The sequence below is a fragment of the Scyliorhinus canicula genome, chromosome 1 (genome assembly GCF_902713615.1).
Source record: "Scyliorhinus canicula chromosome 1, sScyCan1.1, whole genome shotgun sequence".
NCBI classification, from domain to species: domain Eukaryota; kingdom Metazoa; phylum Chordata; class Chondrichthyes; order Carcharhiniformes; family Scyliorhinidae; genus Scyliorhinus; species Scyliorhinus canicula.
Genome location: NC_052146.1, coordinates 72,084,109 through 72,093,833, shown reverse-complemented (window position 1 = coordinate 72,093,833; position 9,725 = coordinate 72,084,109). Strand labels below are relative to the sequence as shown.

The 9,725-nt window shown below is 47.9% G+C and overlaps 1 protein-coding gene and 1 long non-coding RNA gene across 2 annotated transcripts in view; one reads left to right on the top strand and one right to left on the bottom strand.

The window, feature by feature from the left end:
- Positions 1–875: 875 nt before the first annotated feature.
- On the bottom strand, positions 876–9,368 carry LOC119963831. Its single transcript, XR_005460184.1, has 3 exons — positions 9,288–9,368; positions 8,105–8,202; positions 876–1,061 (listed from the first exon to the last, which is right to left on the bottom strand). It is a non-coding gene; the product is annotated as an uncharacterized LOC119963831 (long non-coding RNA).
- Positions 8,462–9,725, top strand: part of ypel1 (yippee-like 1) — a 69,533-nt gene continuing 68,269 nt past the window's right edge. Inside the window, exon 1 of the mRNA XM_038793130.1 lies at positions 8,462–9,186. The gene's annotated coding sequence lies outside the window, so the exon portion shown is untranslated. The remainder of the gene's footprint in view (positions 9,187–9,725) is intronic.

Sequence of the window (9,725 nt, the reverse complement as noted above, 5' to 3'; positions counted from 1 at the left end):
AATTCCAGGGGGATTGTGAGTCACTTTGGGCCAGTCTTGCTCACCTCCCTATTACCATTTCCACTGGGAGAGTTAATTTGTGGATGAGTCATGGCCCAGTTCATCTCTCAGCAGATTAAGGGTGACATTGGAAGAAATTGAGGAGCAAATTTAATTTGGTTGGTTGAATAGTGTGTGGCCTGACCAAAATTAGAGAAAGGTGACAATCAAACACAAAGTAATTTACACCAGGGGTATTATATGTAGCAGGGAGTGTGATTCAGGCTGGAGTCTTATTGAGTAATTCAGATGCTTGATATATCATGTAATAGAGACCTTTGAGTGAGTTATAGGTTGAGTCGAATTATATGGCCTATATATAAAAATAAAACTTACATTTTGATAGTGCCGTTCACAATTTCAGGCCATCCCAAACACCCTCACATTTTAAAGTATAGTCACTATTGTAATGTTGGAAATGCTGCACTCCAGCCAATTTGTACACAGCAAGGTCCCACAAATAGCATTGTGGGTTTTTTAAAGTAATGCTCGATTTTTAAAAATTCATTTTTTTGTGGGCTTTGCTGGCTAGGCCAGCATTTGTTTCACATCCCTAGTTGCCCTTGAGAAGGTCCGTGGCAGAGGAAGTGAATGTTTGTGGAATGGTGCCAACCAAGTGGGCTGCTTTGTCCTGGATGGTGTTGAGCTTCTTGAGTGTTGTTGGAGCTGCACTCATCCAGGCAAGTGGAGAGTACTCCATGGCACTGCTGACTTGTGTCTTGTTGCTGATGGACAAACTTTGGGGAGTCAGGAGGTGGGTGACTCACTGCAGGGTTCCTAGCCTCTGACCTGCTCTTGTAGCCACAGTATTTATATGGCTGGTCCAGTGGTCAATGGCAACCCGCAGGATGTTGATAGTGAGGGATTCAGGCTAATGCCATTGAATGTCGAGGGGCGATGGTTGGATATAGTCATTGCCTGGCACTTGTGTGGCACAAATGTTGAGGGATAAATAGTGGCCAAGATACTAGGCATCACCCTGCTCTTCTTTAAAATACTGTCATGGGATCTTTCACATCTACCTAAGAGAACAAAAAAAGAGGGCTCATTTTAACATTACATCTGAAAAATATCAACTCCAACAACACAGCACTCCATCATATTGCAGTGGAACAGATCTTTGTGCTCAAGTCTCTGGAGTGGGACTTGAATCAATAACCCACAATCTTTTGACTCAGCTCAGCTAGTAAAATATGGATACCTGGGAGGAGTTACATGCTAGATTCTAATTGGGTAATTTGTATGGTTTATATATAGAATAATGGATACCAGGCTATGTTACAAGCTGGAAAATAATTGGATGGTTTGGATGATATATATATAATGATAATTCAAGCCTGGGAACACATTACTGGCTAGGATCTAATAGAATGGCCTAAGTGGTATTATAAGTTGGGAACTTTGCAAGGTATTTTATTTCATTTTCAGTACTGTGCTAAAAATAATTTCTTGGCAAGAGTCCAGCAGACTCTCTCTACCACTGTTCGTGTGCTTTGTTCAAAGCAGGAATTTGCCGTCTACAAGGAACCTTTCTGCCAAGATTCCTCTTAATGTGTAAAGCGGCTTCTGGGAAAGTGTAAATGATATGCTGATACAGTTTTAGAAATTGTGTAAGATCATTCGGCCAGAGATGTGTAACAGAAGCAAGGAGATCAGTGGAAAAACGTGATAGATTTGCACATCTCTGGGTGTACAATCCTAACACTTGGGGTTTTATTGATCCTCCTCTTGGGGACATCTGCAGATTCTCCAACAGGATCTTTAAAGTTCAACCAATTTTACTTGAAATATCTCACTTGCCCTTCAGTACTACAGTTGATGGCTTATTTGCCAACTCTTGCTGTTAACTCAGAGGTTCCCCAGTAATCTGTTCTTTCTCCATAACAGAAGCATTTCCTACTCATCCTTCAACTTGACCTACTCTTTTGTTGATACTCCTTAAAATTGCATTGAATCTCCATTCCTCACAGTGAGCAAGGACTGAATTGCTACAGCTACTACTTTAATGACACTTCCCTCGTCACCTCCATTATTGATTCAGTGGTACCATTCCCAACTCTGTGTCAGAAGGATATGGAATCAAACTCCATTTGAGCAATAATCTGGCCTGCCACTTCTTTTTTTAAAAATATTTTATTGAAGCATTTATAATTTTCACAATTTTGCACGTTGACATTTCTAAAACAACCACGTGAGTCGATGCACAAAATGCCCCCTAAAATAACAACACACAATAAACCACGTAACCCACTTCTCCCGCCCTATCCCCAATTACCCGTATACAAAATTCCCTGTCCTTATTTAACATTACCATGTCTCCTATTTTCCTACCCCCCCTCTTTTTCCCTTTCCCCCCTTACTGCTAACGTTCAGTTTATGTTAAAGAAATCAACGAACGGCTGCCAACTCTGGGCGAATCCCTGTATTGATCCTCTTAAAGCAAACTTAATTTTCTCCAGACTGAGAAACTCTACCATATCGCTGATCCACACTCCTGAATTTGGGGGCTCCGAGTCCCTCTGTCTCAGCAAGATCTGGCTCCGGGCCACCAGGGAGGAGAAGGCCAGAATATCGGCCTCCCTCCCCCCTCCTTTGCCCCTGGATCTTCCGACACCCCAAATATTGCTAATTCTGGACTCGGAGTTACCCCACCTTCCAGGACTTCTGACATAATATCTGCAAATCCCTGCCAGAATTCCCTCAGTTTTGGACATGCCCAAAACATATGAACATGGTTTGGCCAGGCTACCCCAACACCGTCCATATCTGTCCTCCACCTCCTCGAAGAACCTACTCATCCGGGCTACCATTGTGTGGGCCTGTGGACTACCTTGAACTGAATCAAGCTAAGTCTAGCACAGGACGAGGATGCATTTACCCTTTTCAAGTATTTTTCCCACAGTTCAGTTTTCAGCTCCCCTCCCAACTCCTCCCCACTTCCTCTTCACCTCTCTGATAGGGGCCCCTATATCTCTGAAACCTTCCCACCTCCAACCCCTATTTTTGACGGCACTTTATCCTGTAGTCCCCTCAGGGGAAGGCGAGGAAAGCTTTGGACCTGTCTCCGTACAAAGTCCCGCACTTGAAGGTACCGAAACCCGTTCCCACCCGGCAAATCAAACTCCTCCTCTAATGTCTCCAAGGTCGGGAATCCCTCCTGGATGAATAGATCCCCAAACCTCTCAATCTCTACCCTCTGCCATACCTTAAAGCCCCCATCCAGCCCCCCCTGCGACAAACCGGTGATTGTCACAGATCGGTGACCACACTGATGCCCCCTCCAGTCTCATATGCTGCCTCCATTGCCCCCAAACCCTTAGGGCTGCCACCACCACAGGACTTGTGGAGTACCGAGCCAGCGAGAACGGCAGGGGTACTGTCAGTAAAGCCTCCAGGCTCGTACCTTTGCAGGATGCTGCCTCCATCCGCTCCCCGACCGACCCCTCCCCCACTACCCACTTTCTGACCATCGATATGTTGGCAGCCCAGTAATAGTTAATGAAGCTCGGGAGAGCCAATCTGGCTTGCCACTTCAAGCTAGTGATGAGGGAGTGCTGCAAGTTCAAAGCCTTCAGTGGGGATGTTAAACTGATACCCTACTTACCTATTCAAGTGGATAAAATACAGTCTCACGTTCCACACGCACACCGATGACATGCAGGTCTACCTCACCCGCACCTCTTCAAACCATTCCAACTGCCTGTGAATTATCAGAGTGTTTATCCAACATGGGATGAGCAGGAATTTCCTCCAACAAAAATTGGGAAGCCTGAGCCATTGATTTTGGCCCCAGCCACAAACTCTGTTCCTTAACCACTGATTTCTCCCTGCTAACTGCCTAAGGCTGAACCAGACTGTTTGCATCTTGACACCATGCGATTCAGTGACCCCGTTCCGCCCAAAGTGGATCCAGGCGCAACAGGTGAATCATGCAAGAGCCCCAAATTGGGCTTTGTGCCGGATGCTGAGCTGATCGCCAGTCACCCGACACACTCCACCTAGCGAGAGCCAGTAGGTTTATTTAAATACCCGGATGTTGTTTGCACCCGCTGCCCGGGAGTCAACACCCGCTCGCCTGCAAATCCTCACCTTGCTACCATTTAGCGCTGGTTTCCACAAACCTGGACCAGGCGTGCTGGGACCTCAGGGGGTCCAACAGGCCATTAGAGATTTTGGTGATCAAGAACTGTGGAAGATTATCCTGACACCCTGGCACAATCAAACTGTCACCAGTGGCAATGCCAGGGTGTCAGAGGCATTGCTGGGGTGCCAGCTGGCAGTGCCAGGGTTCCCGGCTGCCAGGGGCCCTTGCCCTTTGGAGGAGGGGTGAGGGGACATTCCAAGGGCCTCGATAAAGTTTGGGGTGAAGGAGTTGGGCTAGTAAAGCAATCTGGAGTGCAGCACAGTGGCGCAGTGATTAGCACTGGGACTGCGGCGCTGAGGACCAGGGTTTAAATCCCGGCCCTGGGTCACTGTCCGTGTCCACGTGGGTTTCACCCCCACAACCCAAAAAGATGTGCAGGCGAGGTGGATTGACCATACTAAATTGCCCACGCTAAATTGCCACTTAATTGGAAGAAAAAATAATTGGGCACTCTAAATTTAAAACAAAAAGTAAAGTAGCTGGCCTCCTATCTTCCACCCTCAAACTTAAGGTCATCCAAAGCCCGGTGACTGTAACATAACGTGCACCATGTTTGTTTACTGATTACCCAGATACTCTTTGGCCTATGTTAACTCCTTTTAATCAATGTCTCAATTTTTAAAATTCTTATCCTTGTTTTCAAATCACTCCATGTCCTTACCCCTTCCTGTTACCTCCAGCCCTACAACCCACTGAGGTATTTGTGCTCCTCCAATTCAGGCCTTTCGTGCATTCCTGATTCTAATCACTCTTCCATCGGTGGTCATGTCTTCAGATGTCAAGACTCCGAAATTCCCGTTCCAGATTTTTATTTCGCTCTACCTCATTTTCCCTTTTTAGAGGCTCTTTAAAACCCACCTCTGTGAATAAGCTTTTGGACAATTTTCCTAATATCTCCTTATGTGACTGAGTGTCAAACTCTTTTTGATAATCGCTCCTGACAAGTACCTTGGGATATTTTATTCTGTTAAAAGTGCTATAGAATGCACAATGTACTTGTCACTGGAAAAGATTTGAAGAAAGGCAGGGATCTCCCCTGGCCAACATCTGTCACTGAACTAGCAGATCATTATCCCGTTGTTACCTGTGGCATTCAGCTGTTAACAGATTGACCACCAAGAACATCTTTGCGATAAAAGTTCCAAATTAAATCATCACTTATAAAACACTATTGCACATTATGAGGACAAAAGAGCTATATGAATGCAAATCCCGGGCAGCACGGTGGCGCAGTGGTTAGCACTGCTGTCTCAGGGCACCGAGGTCCCAGGTTCGATTCCCGGCTTGGGTCACTGACTGTATGGAGTCTGCATGTTCTCCCCGTGTCTGCATGGATTTCCTCCGGATGCTCCAGTTTCCACCCACAGTCCAAAGATGTACAGGTTAGGTGGAATGGAAATGCTAAATTTCCCTTAGTGTCCAAAAAGGTTAGGTGGGATTATTGGGTTACGGGGATAGGGTGGAGGTGTAGGTTTAAGTAGGGTGCTCTTTCCAAGGATTGGAGTAGATCTGATGGGCCAAATGGCCTCCTTCTGCACTGTAAGTTCTATGATTCTAAGAGTTTTCACATTGTCCCCCTGTTTGCGTGGGTTTCGCCCCTACAACCCAAAGATATGTAGGGTAGGTGGATTGGCCATGTGCTAAATTGCCCCTTAATTGTAAAAATATAATTGGGCATTCTAGATTAAAAAAAAACGCAAATCCCTTCTTTCTTCAGAGCTTCCATGAAGCTTTCATTTTTGTTTCTTTCATGCAACCACATCAGAGTCATGATTATTTATAATTGCACAGAAAGAGGCCATTGGAGCCATTGAGTCAATGGCAGCTCTCGGTCGAAAAATCTATCCAATCCCATTTGCCAACTCTATCCCCACAGCCTTGCAAGTTTATCCATCACAAATGCCTATCCAATTTTATTTTAAAATCATTGTTCATCCCTGCTTCTGCCACTCTTGTGGGCAGCCAGTTTCACAGCAATACCACTCACTGTTCTTTCCCACATCCCCTCCCATATCTCTTGTCCAAAACCTCCTCCCTGTAACCCCATGTTGAAAACAAGATTGATCACGCTCTTTATGTTCTCCGTGAATCTAAAGATTTTTCAAATGCAACCTCGATTCTACTTAGACCTCTGTATCTCCTGCCCGATGGAAGAAGTTGGAAGAGTGAATAACCCGGGTGGAAGGGGTCTTTGATAATGCTGCCCGTTTTCCCAAGGCAACGGGAGGTGCAGACAGAGTCAATGGATGGAAGGCGTGTTTGCATGATGGACTGGGTATGTCCATGACTCTCTGCAGTTTGTGACGGTCTTGGGCCAAGCAGTTGCCATACCAAGCTGTGATGCAGCCATAGAATGCTTTCTATGTTGCATGTGTAAAAATTGGTAAGAGTCAATGTGGATATGCTGAATTTCCTTAGTTTTCTGAGGAAGTATAGGCGCTGTTGTGCTTTCTTAGTCGTAGTGTCAACGTGGATGGACCAGGACAGATTGTTGGTGATGTGCACACTTAGAAATTTGAAGCTGCCAACCATCTCCACCTCGGCACCACTGATGCAGACAGGGGTGTGCATGATACTTTGCTTCCTGAAGTCAATGAGTAGCTCTTTAGTTTTGCTGACGTTGAGCGAGAGATCATTGTCATTACACCATGCCACTAAGTTCTCTGTCTCCATCCTGTACTCTGACTCATTATTGTTTGAGATCCAACCCACTATGATTGTGTCATCAGCAAACTTGTAGATGGAGTTGGAGCCAAATTTTGCCACGCAGTTGTGTGTGTATATGGAGTATAGTAGGGGGCTAAGTACAGAGCCTTGTGGGGCCCTGGTATTGAGGACTACCTTGGAGTAGGTGTTGTTGTTTATCCTTACTGATTGTGGTCTGTGGGTCAGAGGGAGGAGTCAAGTCCAAGGTTTTGGAGTTTTGCTATGAGCTTGGCTGGGATTATGGGATTAAAGGTGGCGCTGTGGTCAATGAATAGGAGCCTGATGTAGGAGTCCTTGTTGTCGAGATGCTCCAGGGATGAGTGTAGGGCCAGGGATATGGAGTCCACTATGGACCAGCTGTGGCGGTATGCGAATTGCAGTGGATCAAGGCAAGGCCTTGCAAGGATCAAGGCCCGGGCGGCATGGGTTCAATTTCCAGCTTCGGTCACTGTCTGCATATTTTACCCAGTCTGCGTGGGTTTCATCTTGGAACTCTAGTTTCCTCGCACAAGTCCTAAAAGATGTGCCTGTTAGGTGAATTGGGCATTCTGAATTCTCCCTCAGTGTACATGAACAGGTGCCGGGGTGTGAATAGGGGATTTTCACAGTTACTTCATTGCAGTAAGCCTACTTGTGACACTAATAAAGATTATTATAATTCTGGGAGTATGGAGTTGGTGTGTCTCATCAGTATTGCTGTATTTCCAATATTACAACGGTGACCACCCATCAAAAGTACTTCACTGACAGTGAAAACAGCCTGAAAGGGGCTGTGTAGTTGTACTTTACTCTCCTAAATAGAATACCCCATAGAGTAAGAGGGTTTTACAACACAGAAACCGACCCTTCGGCTCGTCATGTGTGTGCCAGCCATCAAGCCCATTTTCCAGCACTTGGTCTATAACCTTGTATGCCATGTATGGAAGTAAATGGAAGATGAAAAAAATGAATGAAAATCGCTTATTGTCACGAGTAGGCTTCAACAAAGTTACTGTGAAAAGCCCCTAGTCGCCACATTCCGGCACCTGTCCGGGGAGGCTGATTTGGGAATCGAACCGTGCTGCTGGCCTGCTTTAAAAGCCAGTGATTTAGCCCAGTGAGCTAAATGGTAATGTTTGAGGTTATTTTCAGTCACAATAAGCCATTCCTCCAGATACACAGTAAGAAGTCTTACAACACCAGGTTAAAGTCCAATATGTTTCTTTCAAACACTACCTTTCCGAACACTGCTCCTTCCTCAGGTGAATCAACACAGATACACAGTTCTTATTCATGCAGAGGTGGTAAAAGTACATTACTGCAGATGCTGGAATCTGAAACAAAAACAGAAAATACTGGACAATGTCAGCAGCCCTGACAGCATCGGTGGAGCGAGAAACGAGCAAAAGTTTGAATCTGGGCAACTGTTCATTGTTCCTTTGGTCTCGTGACCCTTGCACACATCACGTGCCCCTGGCGCCACGTGTGTGCACGCGGCCCTTTGTTATTGTTTGCATCCCAATGTGCGGCGCTTGCGCGGACCGCGCTGAAGCCGCGCAGGCGCACTTTGCGCTATCGGAAGGGGGCACTCGTGCGACCCCGGCCCCTCTTTATGAATTAAAGCCGCTAACGGCACGCGCGCGTGCCCGGGCGGCGCGCGCCCCCTCCCCACGTGTTCTCGCTCCCGCTTCAAACACAAACATTCGGCGCCGCTCCTTCCCGATTGGCCGAGCGGACAGCGGAAAAAACCGGACGCGAGAGGCAGAACTGTAACAGACATCGAGAGCTTAACAGGATCGGGGGAGGGAGCGGACCGGACCCGAAGGCAGCAACGGGGGCGAGAGCAGGACCGAACCCGGGGGACAGCACCAGGGGAGGGTGCGGACTCAGACCAGCACCGAGGAAGCACCGCGGGCAACACCGGACCGGGGAGCAGCCCCGGGGGAGGGAGCGCACCCGGACCGGGGAGCAGCCCCGGGGGAGGGAGCGCACCCGGACCGGGGGCAGAACTGAGGGAAGCATCGCGGGAGGGAGCGGACCGGGGGCAGCACCGAACCGGGCAGGAGGAGAGGATTGAGTGGCCGAACAGCCGACCCCAGCACTGTGAGCGCCCCGATCCGGGAGCCCACCGTCACCACCACGGGAGAGAAGCTGGCTCCAGCCACCTCACCTCGCTGTCCAGACAGCCGGCAAGGCCGGGCAGAGACCAGCTGAGACTGGCGGTGTCAGGGGTTGTGCGGGGAAGGAGGGAGACACCGCGAAGCTGAGGCAGCGGAAAGTGGCATTCGTCAGGGCCGCCGGCAGGAACCGAGCCCACGGTAAGGACACTGGAATGGAGACAGTTCTGCCGATTAGCAGTGCGTTCCAGAGAGCTACAACCCGACTGTAACGTGAGGAATAATTGCTGGTAGCTCCTGACCTCTTGTATCGATGGAGCCAATATCTCCTCGGTAGAGTGGGACAATGTTTTGTTGCCAGTGTTTTGCCACCGTGGTGCGGGTTACTAATGTCTCGCGCTGTTGCTGCACGTACACATCCCCACCACACAATAAATCCTTGGCGTTTGTAAACAAGCAGGTTGATTAAACTTTTACAGCAAATCAATCGCTTTATTAGCTGCCTGGAAGCATGAGGTCGTGTTTTGAGGTTGTCCGGGGTGGGTGGGGGCAGTTTGCGGTGAAGATTGAACGAAGTGCCATTTTATTTTGGCCATTGTTCAGACAGATTGTTTTTAAAATTGCAAACCTACACACGTGGACAGCTTTGGCCAGACTTGCCTCCACGGGCAGAAGTGGGCCTGTCTGGGTGAGCTGGCGAGAGTCCAGGCAGGGAGGTATTTGTGGATTTGTTGGCATGT